Consider the following 26,346-nt stretch of genomic DNA (forward strand, 5'->3'; position numbering starts at 1 on the left):
CCTGTAGGTTGGGATGAGATGAAGCAGACAGTGGTCAGAGAGTCCTAGAGCTGCCCGGGAAACAGCATGATTGGCATCCCTGAGAACTGTGTAAAAGTGGTCCAGTGTGTTTTTTTCCCTGGTGGGAATCTTCAACACCATTCAACTTCTGCTACTGGGTGAGAAGCTGCAGGTGATGGGTGTTGATGACGCAAGGATCTCCTGGATTACTGACTGCTTGACAGGCAGTCCATAGTTTGTCCATCTGGGCAACGTCCTGTCTGATGTGGTGGAGCTCCACAGGGAACTTTCTCAGGGAACTTTCTCCCTTCCGCTTCACCGTATACACCACTGACTTTCAGTACAACTCTGAGTCATGTCACCTGCAGAAGTTTTCTGATGACTCAGCTGTTGTCGGGTGTATTAGAGAGGGAGAGGAGGGAGAGTACAGGACACTGGTGGACAACTTTGTAGAGTGGTCCGAGCAGAATCACCTGAGACTAAATGTCAACAAGACCAAAGAGATGGTGATCGATTTCAGGAGGAAGAGGACACCTTCACAGTCACTACGGATCAGGGGGGAGGTGGTGGAGAAGGTGGAGGACTACAGATACCTGGGAGCGGTGATCGGCAATAGACTGGACTGGACTTCTAACACCGAGGCTGTGTACAAGAAGGGGATGAGCATACTCTATTTCCTGAGGAAGCTGAGATCCTTCAACGTGTGCAGCAAGATGTTGGAGATCTTCTACCAGTCTGTTGTTGCCAGCGCCATTTTCTTCGCTGTTGTGTGTTGGGGCAGCAGCATCAGAGCCAGCAACACCAACAGACTTGATAAGATCATCAAGAAGGCTGGCTCTGTACTCGGTCTCAGGCTGGAGTCTTATGAGACCGTGGTGGAGAGGAGGATGCTGAACAAACTGTTATCCATCATGGACAATGAACAGCACCCTCTCCACCACACAGTAGACAGACAGCAGAGCACCTTCTCTCACAGGCTGCTACAGCTCCACTGTCAAAGGGACAGATACAGGAAATCTTTCCTGCCACATGCCATCACACTCTACAATAACAGCTAAACTCTGGTCATAACATACAGTCACTAGGCACTGTACAGTCTACTGGCACCTTACACTCTACCTCTACTTTATTTTGCACTACATTACACTGTTTACTGTTGTATATATACTTTTTATTAGATTAGATTAGATTAGATTAGATTAGATTCAACTTTATTGTCATTACACATGTACAAGTGCAATGCAACGAAACGCAGTTTGACATCTAACCAGAAGTGCAGCAAGCAGTAAGTGCCAGGTATACAATAATTTACAGTATGTACAGGTGTCTATGCTACAGGTATATTATAAACATGATATACAGAGTGTTGTCATAATATACAGGGTTTCTAAGTACTATGAACATCCTATACAGATGGATATGTGCTTTAATGTGTATCCAGTGTAGGCGGAAACTATAACACAATTTACAGCGTTTCCTCTGGATGTCTTCAAGGGCTGGAAGTGGAGTCCCTGTGATGCGTTGGGCAGTTTTCACCACTCGTTGTAGCGCCTTGCGGTCTGCAACCGAGCAGTTCCCATACCATACTGTGACACAGCTGGTCAGGATACTCTCAATTGCACAGCAGTAAAAGTTCACCAGGATGGCTGAAGACAGATGGTGTTTCTTCAGTGTCCTCAGAAAAATGAGGCGCTGGTGAACCTTCTTCACAAGACTGGAGGTGTTGGTGGTCCAGGTCAGGTCCTCTGAGATGCAGGTCCCCAGGAACTTGAAGCTGGAGACACGTTCGACTGTCATCCCATTGATGTGTATGGGGGCATGCGTGCCTCCTCTCTCCCTCCTGAAGTCCACAATGAGCTCCTTTGTCTTGCTGGTGTTAAGGAGCAGGTTGTTGTCTGCACACCATGTGGCCAGGTGCTGTACCTCCTCTCTGTAGGCTGTCCCATCGTCGTTGCTGATGAGGCCAATAACTGTGGTGTCATCAGCAAATTTGATGATGGAATTGGATCCATGTGCAGGCCTACAGTCATGTGTAACCTATATATTATATTATATAGTTCAGCTGACTACTAAGCAGCAGTCACAAGAAAAATGTACAATTTCCAATTTTCTTTATATCCCACAAATCCGTCCAAAGGATGTATTCGTCTGTATCCCGGAAATGCAACACAGTTCAATGACCCCAAAAACATGTGGGGTCCTGAGGAGAATGTCCAAGCCTATTAATCCTACCAGACCCAAGGTGCCGGAAGGTCAGTACAGCCGAGTCCTGGGAGAATCTTCAGGCTTATCCCATGGAACTCTGTTTCCCAGCTCGCCATCAAAACCTGGCCTGTGTAAAAACAGGACCAATTTAACATTTCTACGTGCACGTTCTAGCAATACTAGTTGCAAGTTAAAAAAAATACATTCCCAACATCAGTGCTAAATCATATATGTTGTATATAAATAGCAATATATATTCTCATTGTACAATCAATTTGTGTATATAAATTCAGTTTGAATAAAATATAATTAGTATATCAAAATACAAATCTAAACTATTCACACACAAAATAGCAACAAGCGTTCATACAATGCACGGCAGACAGTGATTTGACTGGAATGCAGCATAAAATGCCAGCGCCATAAAGTGCATTAATCATAGATCATCATACAAATTTATGAAAAGTCAAGACATATATACATATGAATTATTCGTCATATTCGGCAAATAGAACCATGCTAACCGCTCCATACAAGCCAGCGCAGCGGCTAAGCAACGTGTGTCAATAAATAAGTTAGGTGACAGGCTAATGCAACTTACCAATTCGCAGTTTAACAATATTCAGCATACCAATGCTCTCGACGGCTTCAGTGATCGGCTTCTGCAGCAATATGCGACGAGTGTGCCTCTCTCTCGCATTTTCCGGTCGCTAGTCACTACTGGGTATTATACCCACTCAATTGGCCACGCTAAGTCACATGCCCGTAGCGACGTGATGATGTCAGCCGCAAGATGGGTTCACGATACCAGAATAGCATAGGGGAAACTAATATGTGGGTTTTTCACCCGGGTTACACATGGGTGAAGAGGGAATAGAGGAATGGGCTCAGCACACAGCCCTGTGGTACCCCTGTGTTTATTGTGATGGTAGAGGAACAGATGTTGCCTGACCCAACATGCTGAGGTCTGTTGGTCAAGAAGTCTCTGATCCAGTAGCAGAGGGAGGTGTTGATGCCCAGATCTCCAAGTTTGGTGATTAACTTGGAGGGTCTGACGGTGTTGAATGCTGATGCCTTGTATATATATTTTATATATGCCACTTTTTATTTTGCTATTTTTAACGTTTTGTTTAGCTTGTTGTGTATTGCTGCTGCTGCACTACAATTTCCCAGCCTGGGATCAATAAAGTATATCTATCTGTCTATCTATCTATCTAATCTTGATGTGCTGTCTGTATTTAGGGAGTTCATGGTTGAGTTTGGCACCATTAAAATCCCCAATAATAATGGCCAGGGAGTCAGGGAGTTTTTTCTCAATGTATGTTATCTGGTCGGCGAGCTGTTGAAGCGCTTCTGCTACACGGGTTTGCATAAATCTATCTGTTAAACATGATTTGAACCAGCGTAGCGCAGTCCCTGTGATCCTAGTCTCATGTTCTAATTTGTGTAATAAAATGTTGAGATCTACAGTGTCGAAAGCAGCACTGAGATCCAGTATAACGAGTATGGAGACAAGCCCGCGGTCTGATGCCATGAGGAGGTCATTTGTGACTTTAACCAGTGCTGTTTCTGTGCTGTGATGGGCTCTGAAACCAGACTGAAACACTTCAAACAGACTGTTCTTTTGAAGTGTTTCCCCCCTTGATCATGATGCTGAGCTAAACTGCTCAAGACCATGACATATCACCAAATGACAATTAATACTGCCACCTAGAGGTAATTGAACTGTGTGTTGAGTAGTTAAATAACTAAAATATCTACTGGCATGTGGAAACAGTTTGGGAGTCAGTTGATCCATAAGTTAATGATACATGACCACTGCGAGCCTGTAGTGTAAGTGATCAAAGCAGTCAGTTAACACAGAATTAACATCACTTAGCAAGTGTCAGTGCAAGTGTAAGACACAAGGGTAATTGAATTCAATTTAATTTATTTATATAGCACAAAATCTTAACAGAAATGATCTCATCACACTTTCCAATTAGAGCAGCTCTACACCAAACTTTTTAATTTAGTTGTAAGTACAGAGACACTCAACATTCCCCCATGAGCAAGCATTTGACATCATGGGAGGTCCCCTGACAATCAAAGCATATAGCAGCAGGGTTAGGGCTAGACTAGGCTAGCCCTAACTATAAGCACTGAATAATAACAATGGGTTTTCAGTTGACAATCGGTATCACTTGAAAGCTGTAAAAAGCAGTTGAAGAGCAAACAGCAGGTGTGTACACTTTGAGCAGTATATAATATATAAACAATATATAACGATCTACAATATAACAGTATCCCAAAGGTGAAGTCAAAACATCTTGATTATCCTCTGGTGGCTGGCTATTAGTTATTTGATGACGTTAAAATAGATTGAGATGTCATGAATACCAGCTGATCTCTGAGGGGAGGTGTATAGATCGTATCTCGATCCCAAGACCCCACCAGACTCCAGATGACACCCCCATAGCCAGTATAGTTTGCCTTCATTTCTGCATTGGGAATGGTATGCAATGTCCATCTTAATGCAGTAAATGGTATTTAGACATTGATGTCATTGATTCTATTCAATACTTGAAAGTATCTGAACCATCACTGCTGTTAGACTATATAATTCAATGGTCTTGTCCTGTTTTCCTCCCTCATGAGGACTTGTATATAGCTGTATATTGTACTGTGTTTACTGTTCTTGTAAATTGTTAATTTATTACCTTTTGTAACTGTTTTTGCACACTTTTTGCTTTTTGCATTCTTTCTGTTCTTGTGAGCTGCCATGACAAGTGAATTTCCCCACTGCGAGATCAATAAAGTTCATCGTATCTTATCTTATCTTATCAGATGAAGATTGAAAATCAGCAGTTGTTACTGTGTACCATCATAATTTTAGTGTTTTAAAACAAACCATCAGTATTTAATTGGCAATGCACAATTCTTATTTCATAAACAGTGCCCATAAGCGCCATACAAATGCTTTACAAAGCATGGATTTTTTTTCAGATTCATGTAAAGATAGATAGATAGAAAGCTTTCCAAGCTTTCCATAACAGATGCTACTTTTTGACACACATTCAAGGAAAGTTGCTGCTGATTTCTCTGACCCACCAAGAACACTCATTCTCCTGGCACATCAGCATGCTGATTTCATCTGCCTCCTATTGCCTAGATACACCCTTATTTGGACCCAAGGTTAGCTCTCTGACATTTTCAGCTGATTAAGAATTTGCCTTGGCCGTAACCTTTGCATGGCATGAATCTGGTTGTCATTCCATTAGTGCTTCCATTATTATGCAGTCACATCTAATCTCGCCTGCAGCTTGAGGCTGTCCTCATGGATAGGAAGACAATTTAAAGCCTCTTAATGTATGAGAGGATCATATGAATAAGGCTCATATTTGCAGATAGGACTGAAGGCAAGGCATTCAGCAAAGACCAAATCAAATCACTGTCATTAGAGAAAATGTTTCTCATTTCTGGCTGAATTACACCTCATTCTAACTTTTGTTTAATAAGCCAAATGAGATTTTAAGCAATGAGGTGTTAACTGGGCCTGTATTTAGCGCCTCTGCAGAGAGGAGCAGGTTCACTTGAAATGGACTGATATTTTTAATTAAATGTAGGAATATTTACTCATAAGATTGTAAGATTTTACGTAGATTTTAATTGTTTTTCTCTAAACCAAATACTTTTTTCCCACTTACATTTATAGTGGGCGGCACGGTGGTGCAGTGGTTAGCACTGTCACCTCATAGCAAGAGGGTTCCAGGTTCGAATCCCGGTCTGGGCCCTTCTATGTGGAGTTTGCATGTTCTCCCTGTGCCTGCGTGGGTTTTCTCCGGGTACTCCGGCTTCCTCCCACAATACCAAAAACATGCACGTTAGGTTAATTGGCTACTCTACGTTGCCACTGGGTGGGAGTGGGTGCATGAGTGGTTGTTTGTCTTTGTGTGTCAGCCCTGCGATTGACTGGCGACCAGTCCATAGTCAGCTGGGATAGGCTCCAGCCCCTCTGCGACCCTGACAGATAAGCGGTATAGAATATGGATGGATACATTTATAGTGTTAATAAGTTTTGCAATAACTCTGCTAACTGCTTTTTCCACAACTTAATTTAACCAGTATAGCAACAAAATTTTGTTTCATCTACTAGTGTGATGCTGAGTTTCAATTACGTTCAATTCCCCCACCGGACTAGCAGGAAAAATTTGGATGTGGTGGAGTGATAAATAAGAAAATGCCCCCCCTCCATTAGCTGACTGATGTGCCCTTGGGCAAGGCACTTAACCCCCAATTTGCTCCCCATACGCCTGACAGTGGCAGCCCACTGCTCCTGTGTGTGTTTCACTGCATGTAATTTTCTGAGTGTTGCATGTGTGTGTTCAACTAAGGATGGGTCAAATGCAGAAGACAAATTCAGTGTATGTAAAAATATATATACTGCCAATAAAAGTTGATTCTTCTTCTTCAAAACACAGATGTGTAGCCTATCGAGTTTTACAACATTGTACTTCCTAGCAGAAAATGGAGGGAGCGGGCACTGAGAGAATAAAAGCCTTAATCATATAATGGTTTGCAGTTCCAGCAGTGGATAGAGAGAGATGTCAGCAGGGAGAAGCGCGTTTGAACCTCGCTGCTCTGAAATGTAAATTGTGCTCAAGGGTTCTGCCCAGCAACAAACTGAAAACTCCCTCCTCCAGGACACCTGTGACCCCACCATCCCCTGCGGACACCGCCTGCTTTTGATTGAGATCCAACATGTCTCCCCTGTTTCCTCTCCACTTCCTCTGAGACCAGACAAGGCTGCAAATCAAACAGCCTCCACAGCTAGTCTGCGGTAAAAATGAATGATTATTACCACTTTGTGAAGTTCTCAAAGCAACATGCATCAAACTGACAAACATTAAATGACTATGAACAGTGAATGTTTAAGACAAGACAACTTTATTTGTATAGCCCATTTTTACAAGCAGTTTGTCTCAAAGGGCTTAACATAACATCAGCAACATCCTCTGCCCTTCGACCCTCACATCGACTAAGGAAAAACTCCAGAAAAACCTTTAACAGGAAAAAATGGAAGAAACCTCAGGGTGAGCAACAGAGGAGGGATCCCTCACCCAGGACGGGCAGACGTGCAATGGATGTTGTACAGGCAGGAAAGCAGTTAACAACATGAGAACGACATTACTAAAAAGACAAGTAAAACAAAATCTCAACTCATAAAAATTTTTCATGTCATTCATCATCGTTCAATTTTCACTTTTGATGCCACCTCAATATGATTTTAACATTTCACAAGACTGAAATTAGAATAATGAAATTATAATGAAGTGCTGTAACATTCATGTATGTTTTATGTGCTGTTGAAAATCACTATCCTATCAATTCTATTCAGTTCAATTTCGGTTTAAGCTGCAGGACCATTAACCAGTGCAAGAGTAAAATTGTTGGAGCAAAGCGAACATTCTAGAAGGCAATGATAACATTTGCTGAGCACAAAGCTGAACAGCTGTGGCAGGTGGCAGCTAACCATGAGGGAGAGATGGATACAATAGAACGGCTGCTGTTTGGAGTGAAATCAAACGGGCTCAGTCAGAAATGTACTGTGCTTCCCTGGCTCGTGCAATATGAAGCTTAGCCAAATTTCAGTCAGGAAAACAATCTGTTTGCACATGCCCTTTAAGTCTCAAACTTGTCACTATCTCATTCTTCTCTTCTTCCAATCTCAACCTGTCATGTTTCTCCTTTAGCCAATTGCTAACAATAGCAAGCTGTCAAATTTTAAAAGTATGTTCTCTTCAGTCCCGTGAACAGTTGCATCCCATCTCCACCCCTTCACCACTACTCCTGTGATGTGTGGCCAACTTCAATCAAACCCTCCAGTTACAGGTTTCCCTTCCATGAAGTCAGCATCAGTCATCATCACCAGTGTCTAGGCTCTGTGGGTCCTCTTTTCAGGGAAGCACCTCGTTTGATAGATAGTTTCCAGTGGTTGTGGCTGCTGCGCAGGTTATTTTGCTCTTCTTCTCATTTTACTTGAATTATATCATTCTCTTTCTTTCTCATTAATCTCTCCTGATTGAAATTTGTTTTCATGATCAGCTTCTAGTGTGTGAGATCAAACATCATTTTTCCAAGTTTCATCTAAGTCTAATTGGCTGTTAGAGATAATACAAGATGGTTGGAGGCAGAACTGAAGGTATGTATGGGATAATATGGACTGCTTATATTTCTTTGTGGATTCACTGGGGAAAAAAAGGTAGAACCGGAAGCTTTCACTCACTAAAAATGACCCTAAGTGCTGTTATCTTAAATTCATGTGATTAACGTTGAAAGTTGTGAGATGCTGGGCTCTCAATAATTTTTTACTTTTCTGAAAAGAAAAGAGATTCTTTTTCTCTTTAACATTTTACTACATCAGTGAAAAATAAATTGACCTGCTGCAGAAAGCTGCTTTCGCTGGGGGTTCATTTTTGTTCCCTCTTTTGTAGAACGTGGGAGCATGTATGTTTTAAATGGAAGCAAGCAGAAAGTGTTCCAAAAATGTGTATGCATAAAACAGCATATTTTGTGTGTCATTGTTTTTGTCAGCAAAATATTTAACCAGTCATGATTTTCCCGGGATAGAGCATGTACTGCATTTCAGCCAGAGCGCGTGTCTATCTGTGTGCGTGTGTGTGTGAGAAAGGTCAGCACAGTGGGTCATGGGGTTGCATGGCCACAGCAGAACCAACTGTTGTTGGCAAAGTGCATGATGCTCATATTAGATAAATGAAATGGCTGCCTATTGAAGAGAAGTGGAAGCAGATGTTGAGAGGCAGGTTAGCAGAGAGGATTAGCAGGTTAGGACCATGCAACCTCTGCTTTCTACTGCTCCCGTCATCTTTACTTTCAGTGGAGTATTATTGCTCTTGACAGAATGTTACTTCCAGGTCCGATATAATATGGGTCCCTAAAGTGAGTTTGCTCTTTGTTTGGACTGTTTTAAAAATCCTGCATCAGAGTTTAATTCAGTGCACAAATTTTATTCATTTTTATTCATTTTATTCATTTATTCATATTCACTCTTCTCATATTGAGATGGCTGAAATAAAAAAATAATATTGATGTTTAAGACAAATTCCTTTTTTCTGTCTGAACCACTATAATGCCAACAGTACTTTACTCAAAGTATAAATAACGGCAGAGTGTGTTTTAGCAGATATCTTCATAAATAATTGTAAAACATGTTATTTCAACATTTTCTTTGTTCCCAATCTTTCTGTAACCTCCAGTTCCTAATGGCTTGTGGCAATAAGCTGGTGTGTCCTAAACTCCAAAAGGGTCAGGAGCTGAATGAAATTCTTATCCATAAGGTTTATAAAACTAAAGCTCTTTATGTAAAACCATCAAGGATGCTTTTGGTAAGTGTGCCTTTTTATTAGTAATGGTGATATAAAAAATAAAAAAAATTATTACCATTTTATATATTACCATTTATATATATATATATATATACATATGCATGGCCTTGTTTTTCTGTTGCAAGGTGACAGTGAAGACGATAACGAACTTTCCTCCAATAGTACCCGTTCAACGTCAGAAATGAATACAAGGTCTAGTATTTGCATTAGTATTTATGATTGTCCTGGCACCAGCCCCGACAGTGAGGAAAGAAGTGACTGGAATGCTGACACAAGTGGTGCTGATGGAGGGGGCCTCACAGGAAGTGATGGTATTCCTGGCACCAGTGGTTCTGATGGAGGGGGGCTTGCAGAAAGTGATGGTATTCCTGGCACAAGTGGTCCTGATAGTGGTCCTGGCACGTGCAGTACAAGAGGCATAAGTGGACCAGATGAAGTCTGCCTTGAAAGAGCAAGCAGTGTTGATGAGGACAACTGCTCTTCTTATTTAACACTTGTTGCTACCATTTCTGAAGATAGTTCTGAGGATGAAGGATTACAGCAGTTGCCAGTATGGAAAGTCACATGTGAGTAGTGCACATACCGTATTTTCTGGACTATAAGCCCCTACTTTTCTCAAGCTTTGAACCATGCGGCTTATACAGAGATGCAGCTTTTCCATGAATTTTTCTTCAGCCCTCAGGGGGGCGCTCTAGCAGGAAGTCAGTGCAAACAAGAAAGCGCCAGTTTTTATTCTTAGCACATGCAACCTAGCACGCACAACAGCAAAATACGGTAATATTTTTACACCCTCACCCCCTCATAATGGAAAACACACTAAGAAATTCCTATGATGCAGTTTTTAAGTTGAAGGCCATCAATCTGGCTATCCATGAAGAAAACAGAGCGGCTGCACGTAAGCTTGGCGTTAATGAATCTATGGTGAAACATTGGAGGGGAGCAGGAAGAATTGATTCAATGCCGAAAGACACAAAAGGCTTTCAGAGGACCTAAAAGCAGGTGGCCTGAACTTGAAGATGTTCTTGAGGACTGGGTGAACACACAGACAGCAGGAGGCCGAGGTGTATCCACTGCGCAGATCCGGCTGAAAGCCAAAACAATTGCCCAGGAAATGAATGTTGAAAATTTCCAAGGTGGACCGTCATGGTGTTTCAGATTTATGAAACAAAAAAGCCTGTCCATCGGACAACTCTCTGTCAGCAACTCCCTTCTGATGACGAGGAAAAGATTGCAAACTTCCACAAATTCATTGAAACAAAGATAGTAGAGAACTCCATCGGACCAGACAACATCATAAATATGGATGAAGTACCTTTGACGTATGACCTACCTCTAACCAGGACTGTTAACAAGTCAGATGCATCATCCATTATGGTGAAAACAAGTGGACACGAGAGGACGCATTTCAAATGTGTTCTGGGCTGCACCGCATCCGGACAACAGCTTCCACCAATGGTGATTTTTAAGCGGATAACCATGCCAGAAGAAAAACGTCCATGGTCGTTAAAGTTAACAAAAAAGGGTGGATGTTGGAAAGCATAATGAAGGAATGGTGAACAGAGTGCTACGGTAAGCGCCCGGGAGGATTTTTTCACCAGAAAAAAGCACTGCTTGTTTTGGACAGTATGAGAGCCCACATCACAGATTCTGTGAAAGCAGCTATCAAGAAAACAAACTCAATTCCAGCTGTGATTCCTGGCGGTACAACAAAGTATTTGCAGCCACTGGACATCAATGTGAATCGAGCATTTAAAGCGGCTCTCCGGAGTGAGTGGGAGGCTTGGATGACCAGCGGTGAGAAATCTTTCACAAAAACTGGCCGCATGCGAAGAGCATCTTTTTCTGACGTCTGTCAGTGGATCTTACCAGCATGAAGGAGTGCGAAAGAATCCACTATCACCAACGGGTTCCGAAAGCCCAGACTGCTGCGTGAACAGAGCAGCGCAGCTTCAGAGGCAACTTTTCCTCGAGATGAAAGTGACATGGAGAGCGACACCGACAGAGAGACTGAGGAGAGCGGCGGCGGCTTATAGTCCGGTGCGGATTATATGTGACAAAATATATATTTCTTTTCAATTTTAGCGGGTGCGGCTTATATTTAGGTGCCCTCTATAGTTCGGAAAATACGGTAGATTAGATATAGGCCGTTTAGTCCTTACATGATGTTATGATATGAGTAACTGAACAATTAATGGCTTAAATTTGGGCTAGCTTTATTACTTTACTATAGGACAAAAGTGTTTTAACTTATTTGCTTGGTTATAAGCAAAAATGATGTCACATCTCTGCACTTCTGATCATTATTTTTTATGTTTTTTCATAGTGTAGAAAATGTTCTGGTTAAGAAGATACTGCTGGAACTCGCCAGCAAAATTAACGTAAATCAGCAGTGCAGATTTAACATAAATAGATCTGCTGTCTGGGAGGGAGCCATTCAGGGATTCAAGAGGTTGTCCTATGAGCCCAACCTGATGAGGTCTGTAAAATTCTCAGATGACATTGGGAAAACATGAGGAAGGAGTTGATTTTATGAGGGAATGCTTAAGGCTCCTCATAGAGAGCATTGCAAAGTACCCCATGTTTGAGGGAAAAGAAAACAGCAAAAACTTTGCTCTCAACAGTACCGGTATTGATCTCCTTTTTTAAAAAATAAAAATAATAATAATAAAGTCATTTTTTTTATGTATTGTGACCTTTACATGCAACTTTTTGCACTTATTTATAATTTAAATTAGTACAATAAACTATGATTTTATTAATAAGTCTTAATGGTTTGTTTTTTGTTTTGGTTTGGTTTTTTTTAGCATTATTACATTTCCTCTTATTCTGTTGTTTTGCAGCTCTAAGAGAGGACTGGTACTACATAGCAGGCAGAGCCATTGCAGGAAATTTGGTACATGGTGGTCCCCCACCAAACTTCCTGTCACCAATAGTATTTTCTTTACTGGTTGATGTTTCAGCAAATCCAGTCCTAGAAGACATAGTTGATGCAGACCTCATGGAAAAAGTCAAAAAGGTCAGTTGCAACTATTTTCCACAATGACAGGAACTACAGGTCCACTCAAGTGTGGCTGAGTGCTGAACTCCTGTATTCCATGTTGTAGAATTCTGCCACAATTTAATCAACAAATTCAGTCATTAACCCTCTGAAGTCATGTATAATTGTCAGTTGTTGACTATTTTTGATTCTAATTTTATATTTCAACTTAGATTTTTTTTTTATCTTCCATTTTGGAATCATTTTTGATCAGCACAACCTCACAAGTGTGATTTACTGTTGTTTTTTTCATTTTGACATACTGTATTGACACACTGGACCTAAAATCACACAAAACTCTAAAATCCGACTGGGGAAAATGCGCTGAATGAAGTGCGCTCAATGCGCTGGTGTTTACTGCGTCTTCTTGAATAAAATGCGCGCCCCAAACGCACACCAAACGTGATGGCAATGGTCATGAAAAAAACAGTGCGTATATTTTTTATCATAACTCGGGTTTTACTTGACATATTAACAAAATTTAAAAACTGGTATATAGTTTGAAGTGCCCACTTTCGACACAAAAAAAACTGGGATTCAGCGAGGCTGCATCTTGCAGCTACGTGGTCTTAAAGTGGTCTTGTGATAAGGACGCGCCGGCGCGTCTGTCGACTCCTGAGGGTTAAAGTGTGTTTTTTCCCCATTTTGAAACCACTGGTATTACAGTGTCACAGTGAAAGCCTACACTGTGATGAACTGGTGGGGAACACTAGAAAATCCGCAATACAGACCTCTAGTATCTGAGATCTTTTAATTAGTAGCCTGTTGTCTTGGTTGTCTCTCACTATTCTCTTCATGCACAGTCACTCACTTTACAAGGACTGCCTGATTGAGGCAGGCTTTCTTAATGTTTGTGCCATATTCTGTTCATTTATTATTACTGATGTTTTCACTAAAGGGTTACCTCTTGCCTGTAAGTCATTAACTAATAACTAGCTTTTATAACAAGCCAATATCCTGCTCCTTGTGATGCCAGGTATCTGAAAGCACAACAATTGAGGACCTTGAGAAGACAAAGGCACTTCTGCTTGACTACTTGGCCAATGCAGGATGTCTGAGGCCTCTTCTGTCAATCAGAGACAGGGATCTGCTGGTACAAGACATTGTTATGTTTCAGGTCATCCACAGGGTTCAAGGTTCATTTCAAATGTATTCAGTGTTGGTTTCAGTGCAATCAGAATATGGGGTAGAATTTTACCCATCAACCAACATAAATTTTTACAAATTTTTACATTTTAAATTTTTTACAGATTCCATGAAGGACTGAAAACTCTAGGGGTAGAGAAAATCCACAAACATCCAGACAGCTTTCGCCCCCTGTTCTGCTACGAGCCAAGCACCCTGACTGCTGACCAGGTAGATGATCTTTTCACCATTCGTCTGTCTCCAGAAGGGAGCAATAAGAGAGTTGCAGAGGAAGTGGTGATTCTACCTTCTGGAGAGACTTCAAGATGCAGAAGGTACAATACTTGACTTAAATCCTTGCCATTTGGTTGAGTAATAATACATCTTTTATTAATAAATAACAACTATTGAGACAAGGACTTTAAAGGGGGAACTTGATAAATATATGTTTTTATATGCATGCATGTGTATATATTCAATATATTGCATTAATTGCAGAGGCAACCAAAATAACAGTAACAACAGATTTCAAGTTGAAACGGTTTATACATTTAAAGAATTTTTCCCTTGGCTATGCTACATTTTTACCTTAATTCAAAACCTCCCGAGTTATTGTGATAGTTAACCACATGACTTGTGACTTGTTACAAGTGAGAATGGAGGCTCTCTGCCTTCTACCTGGCGTTTAATGGCTGAAAACCAACCTTGCAACCTCAGTGTAGTACTTGGTTTGATGGGATTGATAGACACTTAAGCATTATGATTTCATGATTGGTTGATTCTGTTCTGTTTTATAGAAGAAGAAGGACAATCTAAACTACAGAAAATATTGGCCTTCGCAACTGGAGCATCTGTAGTCCCTCCTATTGGCTTTTCCCCAAGTCCGTCTGTCAAGTTCATTCATAAAGGAGATGACGACTGTTCTCAATGGCCAACACATGAACATGTGTTAACTGCATCAGGTTGCCACTCCGTGTTTCATACCATCTCTTTAAGGAGAAGTTTGACTTTGCCCTAGGAAACACATATGGCTTTGGCAGAGCCTGAATACAATGTGCATATACATTTGTTAGTGTCTCACCTTTTCTGGTTATATCCATCTCTCATTTAGACACTGTTTATTAGTTTTAAAAAATATGTGCAGGAGTGAGGAAAATACATAAATTCCATAGTTCCCATCATTTTCCACTGGGTTCACTTGTCGAATCCTGTTCATTGTGGTCTCATTGATTGTTATGTTAATGTGTGGAATTGTAATGTCATTGTTAGTTTGAAAACCTGGCAAAGGCTCATGTTCATTGATGTCATAGTGGGTATCCATATGAATAATGTAATTTATAACTGGTTGAATTCCACTGCTGTTTGTGACACCTGAATGCCACAACTGAGGAGGTGTCTGGCCCCCTTGTGTGGAGAGGCCATGGTTGTTCAATTGGCTAATAAATTCTGTCACTGCCTGCTGAATTATTGACAAATAAACATAATGCAAAGAAAAAAGATGTAGTTCATTCAATGAATCCAGAATACCTTGTTCTTTCATGAAGTTAAATATGTTTATGAAGTGTCTACAAACAACTCTATTGAGTTCTGCCCATAGTGTTTCAGTTCTCTGGTTATAGACTGAAACACCTGTAATAACACTGTCCAATCCCCTTCTTTCAAACATGAAATGCGCAACAAGTATATTTTCCATGCAATGATCACATCTGATCCTTGCAGGCAAACCAAAGTTCTCAACGCCCTTCAAAAATAATGACAGAACACTTGAGGCTCTGTTATTGGATAAGCACTGCAGGTATATAATAGTCCGACTGAAGCCATCAACACAGCCATGCATGACAAGACAAGACCTAACTAGCTTGTGGTTTCCATCCATCAAATGCCTGTTGGGAGACCAGAATCAGTATTATTACACTAATAAGATAGACATAACAGGTTAGAACAAGAATAATATTAAATATCTACAAGATTAGAATGTAACAGGATGATGAAACAAATCTACAACAAAAACAATATTTAAAGACTGACATGGCGTATTTTCAGAATCAGAATCAGAATTCCTTTATTTATTCCTGGAGGGAAATTCTTGTTTTTACAGACATTGCACATGCAGTATTCTCGACCAAGAAAGGAGAAAAGTGCAGAGTATAAAAAATAGGATAAACTTAATAAAGATAGGATAAACAAAAACTAAAATCTCAAAGTACAGGTATTTACAAAAACTGTATTCAAATTTTTTTAAGAAAATTTAAAATACAGGTATGTACATGTGTAGAAAACCAATATATACATTGTATATATACAATGAGTGTGTCCGTCACAGTGCTGAGTTTAACAGTTTGATGGCGACAGGCAGGAATGATTTCCTGTGTCGCTCTGTGGTGCATCGTGGCAGTATGAGTCTGTTGCTGAACGAGCTCCTGTAGCCGATCAGCACATTGTGGAGAGGGTGAGAGGGAAAGTCCAGTATAGTTCTTATTTTGGACAACATCCTCCTCTCAGACACCACTGTCTGTCATGCCTGGTGTTTTTTGCTTATGCTTTGTCTTTTGATTTCTGTCCATGTTCCATGTTTGTCTTGTGCTTCCATGTATTATGTTCAAGGTTTTTGTCATGTCCTGTTTTATTTTGAAAGTGTCTCTTCCCCTGTGTGTCCTGTTTTCATGTAGCTTTGCTTTAGTTTTCCTGATTGCTTTTTCCCTCCTGATGTGTGTCACCTGTGTCTCGTTGTCTTGTCTATTTAGTCCTTGTCTTCCCAGTCACCATTGTCAGAGCGTCTGTGTTTATCCCCCACGTCATGTCAGGATCTTTTTGCCTTGCCTTGCCATGCTATGCTTTGTATTTGTCTGGAGTTTTTGCCATGATCTTTTGTTCTGCCTAAGCCACAGTAAGTGTGTGTGTTTTTTGAGTTCAGTTTCGTTTAATTAAAGACTTTTGCTTGGATCTGCCTGCCTGCCTGCCTGCCTGCTCTTTTGACTCTGCATCGGGGTTCAGCTCTTTTTGCGTCGGCGACACCGACCAAACTTGACAGAACGCTCTGACCAAAATGAACCCCGTGGAGTCTCCTAATACGGGCACCGGACTGGCGGCCCGGCCTCCCAATCTGGTGGAACTCTGGGAGGAGCAGATGCGCCGCTTCAGGCCCCGGGGAGGCCTGCATCCACCAGCACCCCAAGCTACGCCAGGGCACCCTGCTTCAGCTGATGGACCGCAGCCCATTGTTCCAGGTCTGGGTCCACCAGCACCCCAAGCTACGCCAGGGCCCCATGCTTCAGCTGATGGACCGCAGCCCACTGTTCCAGGTCTGGGTCCGCCAGCACCCCAAGCTACGCCAGGGCCCCATGCTACGCCAGGGCCCCATGCTTCAGCTGATGGACCGCAGCCCACTGTTCCAGGTCTGGGTCCGCCAGCACCCCAAGCTACGCCGGGGCCCCGTGCTTCAGCTGATGGATCGCAGCCCACTGTTCCAGGTCTGGGTCCGCCAGCACCCCAAGCTACGCCAAGGCACCATGCTTCAGCTGATGGATCGCAGCCCACTGTTCCAGGTCTGGGTCTGCCTGCCTTCACGCCTCGTCTCGCCAAGTCTCCACGTCTCGTCAGGTCTCCACGTCTCGCCAAGTCTCGACGTCTTGTCAGGTCACCACATCTGGTCACCAGGTCTCCACGTCTCGCCAAGTCTCCACGTCTCGTCAGGTCACCACGTCTTGCCGCCAGGTCTCCACGTCAGGTCACCAAGTCTCCACGTCTCGTCAGGTCACCACGTCAGGTCACCAAGTCTCCACGTCTCCTCAGGTCTTCACGCCTCGTCAGGATGCCACAGAGGCGGCTCATGGTTCAGCCCTTGGTTCCGATCCAGCATTCAGGCAGACTGCCTGAGGCCTCATGTTATGTCCTGGCCCAGCATTTGGGCAGACCCCCTGACTCATCAAGCCCCACATGGGTGTTGAACTGGGGCCGCCTGCCCAAGATTTCCGGTCGGGCCAATGTCCTACACCGGGGCTGAAGCACTGACTTTGTTTTTCTTGGTTTAGGGACATCTGGGATCTGTCCCTTAAGGGGGGGGGTTCTGTCATGCCTGGTGTTTTTTGCTTATGCTTTGTCTTTTGATTTCTGTCTATGTGCCATGTTCCATGTTTGTCTTGTGCTTCCATGTATTATGTTCAAGGTTTTTTTCATGTCCTGTTTTATTTTGAAAGTGTCTCTTCCTCTGTATGTCCTGTTTTCATGTAGCTTTGCTTTAGTTTGCCTGATTGCTTTTTCCCTCCTGATGTGTGTCACCTGTGTCTCGTTGTCTTGTCTATTTAGTCCTTGTCTTCCCAGTCACCATTGTCAGAGCGTCTGTGTTTATCCCCCACGTCATGTCAGGATCTTTTTGCCTTGCCTTGCCATGCTATGCTTTGTATTTGTCTGGAGTTTTTGCCATGATCTTTTGTTCTGCCTAAGCCACAGTAAGTGTATGTGTTTTTTGAGTTCAGTTTTGTTTAATTAAAGACTTTTGCTTGGATCTGCCTGCCTGCTCTTTTGACTCTGCATCGGGGTTCAGCTCTTTTTGCGTCGGCGACACAGACCAAACTTGACACTGTCAGAGAGTCCAGTTCCTCTCCCACAACATGGCTGGCCTTCTTGATGATTCTATTGAGTCTGTTAGTGTCCCTCACCGTCAGGCAGCTGCCCCAGCAGGCAACAGCATAAGTGATGGCACTGGACACCACCGACTCATAGAACATCCTCAGCATCATCCTGCAGATGTTGAAGGACCTCAGCCGCCTCAGAAAGTAGAGGCGGCTCTGGCCCTTTCTGTAGACCATGTCCACGTTCTTGCACCAGTCCAGTTTGTTTCAAGCACAGTGAGTACATAACTTTTAGTTATGCTTGACTTTATTGTCAAGCATAAGTCAAGCAAGAATGTCTCGGACACCCGGACCATCAGCACCGGTACCCCCAGGGCTGTGTACTTTCCCCTCTGCTCTTCTCCATCTACACCAACTGCTGCACCACCAGTCTGTCAAGCTGATGAAGTTTGCAGACGACACCACCCTCATCGGACTCATCTCGGACGGGGATGAGTCCGCCTACAGGAGGGAGGTGGACCATCTGGTGTCCTGGAGCTGAACGCCCAGAAGACAGTGGAGATGATCATTGACTTTCGGAAAGTGCCAGCTCCATCGCTCCCCCTCACCCTGACAGACACCTCCATCTCCATGGTGGACTCCTTCCACTTCCTGGGTACCATCATCACCCTGGACCTCAAGTGGGAGACCATCAGCTCCCTCATCAAAAGGGCCCAGCAGAGGATGTTCTTCCTGCGGCAGCTGAGGAAACTCAAGGTGCCAACCAAGATGATGGTTCAGTTCTACACGGCCATCATTGAGTTCATCCTCACCTCCTCCATCACCGTGTGGTACGCTGGGGCCACTGCCAGGGACCTCTCTGCTGAGAAGGTGATCGGCTGCAGCCTTCCATCTCTCAGAGACCTGTACACCTCCAGGACTCTGAGCCGTGCAGGTCGGATCACAGCTGACCCTTCTCACCCTGGACATGGACTCTTTGTGAAACTCCCTTCAGGCAGGAGGTTACGGTCCATTCGGACCAAAACCTCACGCCACAAGAACAGTTTCTTCCCCTGTGCTGTTAGACTGTTGAACACCAACTGACTAACATGCTGCCCTGCACCTTAGCAATTGATTTTGCTCATTCACTGTCCACCTGCTGTTCATTTGCACTGTCTACCTCACCCACTTGCACTATACTCCACCCTGCACTACCTCACTTTTGGACTACCTCCAGAAACATATTTATTTTACTTATCTTATTTTATTTTGTTTTAACTTATTCTATTTTATTTTTATTTTATTTCGTTCTTCTATTATATGTTACTGTTACGTTCTATGTATGCACCAATCACTAAGACAAATTCCTAGTAATGTGAAACCTCTTCACTTACAATGGCAATAAAGTCTTTTCTAATTTCTGATGAGTCTATGGCTCTTGTTTTGGGTAGTAGACAGGCTGCTGTCTGTCCTGCAATATTTGATTTAGTGAATGGAATTAAGGTCTCCACTTTTGTTGACACATACCCAACAGCATTCCACTGACTTAATGCAAAATTTACACTTTATATTTACATGACAAAATTAGATTTACAGAGCAGATATGTATGCTGTGGTAGTCAAAAAAATTTGTGTGTGTCCCTCCACTTACAAAACACATTCTCCAACCAGCTGACAGAGCATTCACAACTGTGCTTTGAATCCGGAGGGCTGGGTATACACCAAAGAGACTGGTGGAGAGAAACTGTAGAGTTTTACTTCCCTTAAATGTACTTAGTGAATGTTCTGACTTCAAGCATTTTGATGACATCCATTAAATGTGTTCAATGAAATCTGGGGAGAGAGAATTAAGAGAATGAGTGTGAGGGAGGAAGCAGTGAGGAAAGGCAGCTTTAAACTGTATGAATTGTTGACAGGATTTTATACCACCAGCAAAGTTCAACTGAAGTGAACATAGAACCTTCATCCATAATGATAAACAGCAAAAGGAAAAAGTGTATGTGAAATGATAAAAGTTCAAATTAAATTGTCCCATAAAGATGCTTACACCAGTCCTGAAATGTTGCAAAACATGGTTTTGGTCACTTTACACAAAGGTAGTATTACAGAAATGTATCGTGCTGAGCAGGTTTTTTGTGTGGATTCTGATAATGGTCTAATTGGTACAGTCTCTAAGTAAACAATAAGGAAGTATGTAATGTGTGTGACAGCAGAGCTGACAACAGCATTCTTAGTCACCAATGAAAAGATTCACTGCTAAAAACTACTGATTTGGTTAGCTTGAATTTCCCTCGGGATCAATAAAGGATCATCGATCTATCTATCTATCTATCTATCTATCTATCTATCTATCTATCTATTTAGTGACAATGAGGTTCAGTCTGAAGATCCTTAAGACTTAAACTGAATACCTTTGTTTAGCATATGCACAGTAAAACCAAGGGAGATGTTTCAATTTGTAGAAATACCAACATAGAAAGACTCATTGTTTATAGGCAGCAAAAGCTTGTCAAATCTCTGACTCTTAATTACCTAAAATATGGATATATGTGCTAGATTTCCAGGCACTCTGTTCAATAGTTTCAGACATTTAATCATAAACCTAAATATCCAAAACAGAGGTTCTCTCAACACACTTCTTAAAGAGAGCAGGTCCTTTAATATAGTCTTAATATAATCTTAGCAAACTATAGGCCGATATCCAACCTCCCGTTTTTATCAAAAAAATACTTGAAAGAGTGGTTGCAAATCAGTTAATTGATCACCTACACAGAAACAGTCTCTTTGAAATGTTTCAGTCTGGTTTCAGAGCCCATCACAGCACAGAAACAGCACTGGTTAAAGTCACAAATGACCTCCTCATGGCATCAGACCGCGGGCTTGTCTCCATACTCGTTTTACTGGATCTCAGTGCTGCTTTCGACACTGTAGATCACAGCATTTTATTACACAGATTAGAACATGAGACTAGGATCACAGGGACTGCGCTACGCTGGTTCAAATCATATTTAACAGATAGATTTCACTTTGCTCAAGTTAATAATGTTTCCTCTTCATATATAAGGGTTAACCTCGGTGTTCCACAAGGTTCAGTGCTTGGGCCGATCCTGTTCACCTTATACATGCTCCCTCTAGGAAATATTATTCAGAAACATGGCATAAACTTTCATTGTTATGCTGATGACACTCAGCTGTACTTATCCTTAAAGCCTGAAGAAACAGAGCCGTTAGCCAGACTCCAGGCATGTCTTAAGGACATAAAGGACTGGATGACCTCCAATTTTTTATTATTAAACTCAGACAAAACTGAGATCATTGTTCTAGGCCCCAAACATCTTAGAACTAGAATAGCTGAAAATACTGTCTCTCTGGACGGCATTACGTTGGCCCCCAGTATGACTGCGAGGAACCTCGGCGTTATCTTTGATCAGGACGTGTCATTTATCCATCACATTAAACAGACCTCTAAGACCGCCTTCTTTCACTTGCGTAATATTGCTAAGATTAGGAGCGTCCTCTCTCAGAGTGATGCTGAAAAACTTGTCCATGCTATCATTACTTCTAGGCTGGACTACTGCAACTCAGGATGTCCAAATTACTCCATTAATAGCCTGCAGCTGATCCAGAATGCAGCAGCTAGAGTTTTAACAGGAATCAGTAAAAGGGATCATATCTCCCCCATCTTAGCTTCTCTCCACTGGCTTCCGGTAAAATTCAGAATAGACTTTAAAATTCTCCTACTTACATATAAGGCCCTAAATGGACTAGCCCCATCATACCTGCAGGATCTAATAGTCCCATATATTCCCAATAGAACACTCAGATCACAGAGTGCAGGTTTACTTGCAGTTCCCAGAATTCAGAAAAGTAGAACAGGAGGATGAGCCTTTAGCTATCAGGCACCCCTGCTGTGGAACCAGTTGCCAATCTGGGTTCGACAGGCAGACACCACCTCCACTTTTAAGACTAAACTTAAAACCTTTCTGTTTAGTAAAGCATATAGTTAGCACCAAATAAGGTGTGTAGGGCTGGTAGGCATAGTTACACTCACCTCATGCTATATAGCCACAGGTAGAATAGGTCTGACTAACTGTTAATCTTTAAATCTCTATCATAGCTAAGCTGCTATAGGCCTATGCTGCCGGGGGACACAAACATGATCCACCAAGCAGTTTCCCCTCCTTTTCCTCTTCTATCCTCTCCACTCGTCAGATTAACATGCAGTTCATTATTTTATGTCACTAACTGTGTGTCCAGTGCTCCTCGTAGTCTTGTGTCTCCCCCTCCCTTTCTCTCTCTCTATATATATATATCTTTCTGCAGGTATCTCTCCATCCAGATCTTCATGTTGAACTGTAGCTGGCTCTATGACCAACCCAATGTCTACTGTTGACATCTGCCTGTCATTCATTCTTTTGTGCACCGACTATCGGCGGGGTGGTTCTCCCTGCGGGCCGAAATTGAACTGAATAGAATTGATAGGATAGTGATTTTCAACAGCACATAAAACATACATGAATGTTACAGCAGTTCATTATAATTTCATTATTCTAATTTCAGTCTTGTGAAATGTTAAAATCATATTGATGTGGTATCAAAAATGAAACTAAACAGTTGAAATTTTGTTTTACTTGTCGTTTTAGTAATGTCGTTCTCATGTTGTTAACTGCTTTCCTGCCTGTACAACATCCATTGCACGTCTGCCCGTCCTGGGTGAGGGATCCCTCCTCTGTTGCTCACCCTGAGGTTTCTTCCATTTTTTCCTGTTAAAGGTTTTTCTGGGAGTTTTTCCTTAGTCGATGTGAGGGTCGAAGGGCAGAGGATGTTGCTGATGTTATGTGAAGCCCTTTGAGACAAACTGCTTGTAAAAATGAGCTATACAAATAAAGTTGACTTGACTTGACTTGACTTATAAGCAAGCGCATGGTGAAAGTGGTGAGGAAAAACCTGTTTTTTAGCATCTGCCTCGAGAAGGGACTTTCTTGACAGCTTTTGCTTGTTTGTGCTGGACAAAAGTGGATGTCAAGGATCACCAAAGTCAGGAGGTTTCTATCATCTGGAGAACATAAATATTTGTACAGCATTTCATGGCAATCCATTGTTAAGATGTTCCACCTTGGACCAAACTGACTGGCTGACAATACCATCCTGGTAGAAATGCTATTAACTTTACAGAAACCAAAAAAATGGGCACAATGGTTCCATCAGCCATTGTCAGTAGCCTTTGTCTTACAGCAAGCAACCACTGAGTTATTCATCTTATTCATACAAATACATAATTCATTATACATTTAGAATAAGATTATTGCTGTATATGAGTTTGCATTTGTGTTAGTCCTTTGCTACCACTGTGCATCAGTGATAATCGTTATCTTGCTAAGATCATTGCATTAGCTCAGCTAATTCAAACAAATGCCAAAAGGTACCCAAAATGAACTAAATCTGTATTTCACCAGTACAAGGATTGCAGTCAAATTTCACATGAACCCCAAATCATTTAAAGATTTGTTAAGTATTCCAGTGAAGCCATGAGTGAACGGGTCAATGACAGAAACACTATCCTGACCTAATGGGGTGCCCTCAATGCTCTTGTGAAATGAGAAGTCCAGTCAGTTCCAGTTAGCCACAAAACACTGCAGTGTCAGTCAGCTAGAGCTGCTGCTTGTTCCTGTTTGTCTTGCCTCTGAAAAGACAGAAATTAATAATTCAAGGTCACTTAAATCCCCTCAGGTCGCCAGGTAAGTTTTTTGTTCAGTGTGTGAAGGTTTAATGCGAGTGTGGGTGTTTTATTATGAACAAAGATGAGATAACAGTTTGGTATGAAAGAGGGGAGAAAGCTTAAATAAAGAGAGGCCTCTGCTGTCCCTTTCCACTTACTGTGGCTGCCCTTGGGGTGAAGTCAGTCTGTCTGGTAGACTGAATGTTGTCTGCGTGACAAAGGTATCAATTTCAGTCAGTGGTGGCCATCAACATGTCTGCTTAATGAGTTTGACATTGGCATGGGAACTGTCAGGAAGAATTCTGAGAGGAAATGCTTACAGCAGAGCACTTAAAGATGAAAGGTCGTTCCATGCTGTCAATCAAACAGGCATGTATTTTTATGTGCTCCATATACCTAATGCAGTGTATTGCTATTTGTCATCTGTCATGTGTCTGGGCACAAATGTTATCATGTATATCTGTTTGAAAGGCTATGTTTTTTCTATTATGGTTCATTTTTCCTTGTCTTTGGTATGGAACAGAATGTGGCAGCTACACATTACTTTGTCACGTTACAGCAATGTAATAACAACTGTTCTGAAATAATTGCTATAAGGGATTTAGTGTTAGTGTTTCAGATTTATTTTGGCCTTAGTTCTAAGATCAGAAGTCCATATTGCTCTTAGTGAACATTATACCTTTATTTTTAACCAGTTAAAACTTTGTAAACCACAAATATTCTTGTCTAATGTTATTTGAAAGAACTGACACAACTGAACAACTGAAGCCCCGGTTGAATAGGAAGGAAGAAGAGGGTTGGGACTTGTTTGAGTGGATGCAGCCATTGACTGCATTATTCCCCACCTTCTGGAGAGGTGTATGTGTCAATTTGGTGGTCAGACAAGAGAACTTTGCAACACACTCTTACGTCAGGTAGACAATGATTTGGCAAATGGGTAATCCGTCTTCTCCGTTTCAAGCTGGCACTTGAGCCACACTGCACAGAAATCACCTGCTGTTAACTGGTCACATTGTAGGTATTTAGTTGTGATCTTGGCAGGTTTCTACGCATCTACTAAAACAGCGATCTCATGCGTGAAGATGCAGCTCCGGGATGCTCAGGGCCATATTCTCACAGAAATCTCTGAGCTTACAAAGTCTCTCTAGCATATCATGACTTGAATGCCTTTGTGTTATGCAATCTATGATGGCTCTTTGTGACCCATTCTCTTTGAGAATGCACCTCGGTTTCTTAGAAATGTGTCTAGCTTTTGCTATGAGGTTAGACACATGGCTGTCTTTCATAGCATCCATTACTGCTAATTGTAAGGTGTGGGCAGAACATCTCACACCTTACAGCACTGGATGATTGTCGAGCTCGATCTCAAATTCATCTGCTTCCCCGACTACGTCAAAGTCTACCTCCCCCACCTCATCATTATCCTCATCCCCCACCCTTTGTATCCCCTCTCCCTGCATCTCAGCCATCAATGACATGGCTTCAATCATGTTAGAACCATTGCCAGTCGTGAAGTTGTTGTTATTGTTAGACTGTATTCTCCTAGCACTCCATTGATAATTGATGAGACGATTGATCAGTCTATCATTGACATCTTGAGAGAATTTTTCATGTTTAGTTGTGGCGATGTTTGTATTATATATCTATAGATATACAGTGGTATGAAAAAGTTTGGGCACCCCTGATCATTTTCAGGATTTTCCTTTATAAATCATTGGTTGTTCGGATCAGCAATTTCAGTTAAATATATCATATAGCAGACAAACACAGTGATATTTCAGAAGTGAAATGAAGTTTATAGGATTAACAGAAAGTGTGCAATAATTACTTAAACAACATTAGGCAGGTGCATAAATTTGGGCACCACAACAGAAAAATGACATCAATATTTCGTAGATCCTCCTTTTGCAGAAATAACAGCCTCTAAACGCTTCCTATAGCTTCCAATGAGGGTCTGGAGTCTGGTTGAAGGTATTTTTGACCATTCTTCTTTACAAAAAATCTCCAGTTCAGTCAGGTTTGATGGTTTCCGAGCATGGACAGCCCGCTTTAAATCACACCACAGATTTTCAATAATGTTCAGGTCTGGGGACTGAGATGGCCATTCCAGAACGTTGTAGTTGTTCCTCTGCATGAATGCCTTTGTAGAGTTTGAGCAGTGTTTGGGGTCGTTGTCTTGTTGAAGTATCCAGCCCCGGTGCAACTTCAACTTTGTCACTGATTCTTGAACATTGTTGGCAAGAATCTGCTGATACTGACTGGAATCCATGCGACCTTCAACTTTTACAAGATTGCCAGTACCTGCACTGGCCACACAGCCGCACA

This window comes from Scatophagus argus, chromosome 15 (assembly GCF_020382885.2).
Source record: "Scatophagus argus isolate fScaArg1 chromosome 15, fScaArg1.pri, whole genome shotgun sequence".
NCBI classification, from domain to species: Eukaryota; Metazoa; Chordata; class Actinopteri; family Scatophagidae; genus Scatophagus; species Scatophagus argus.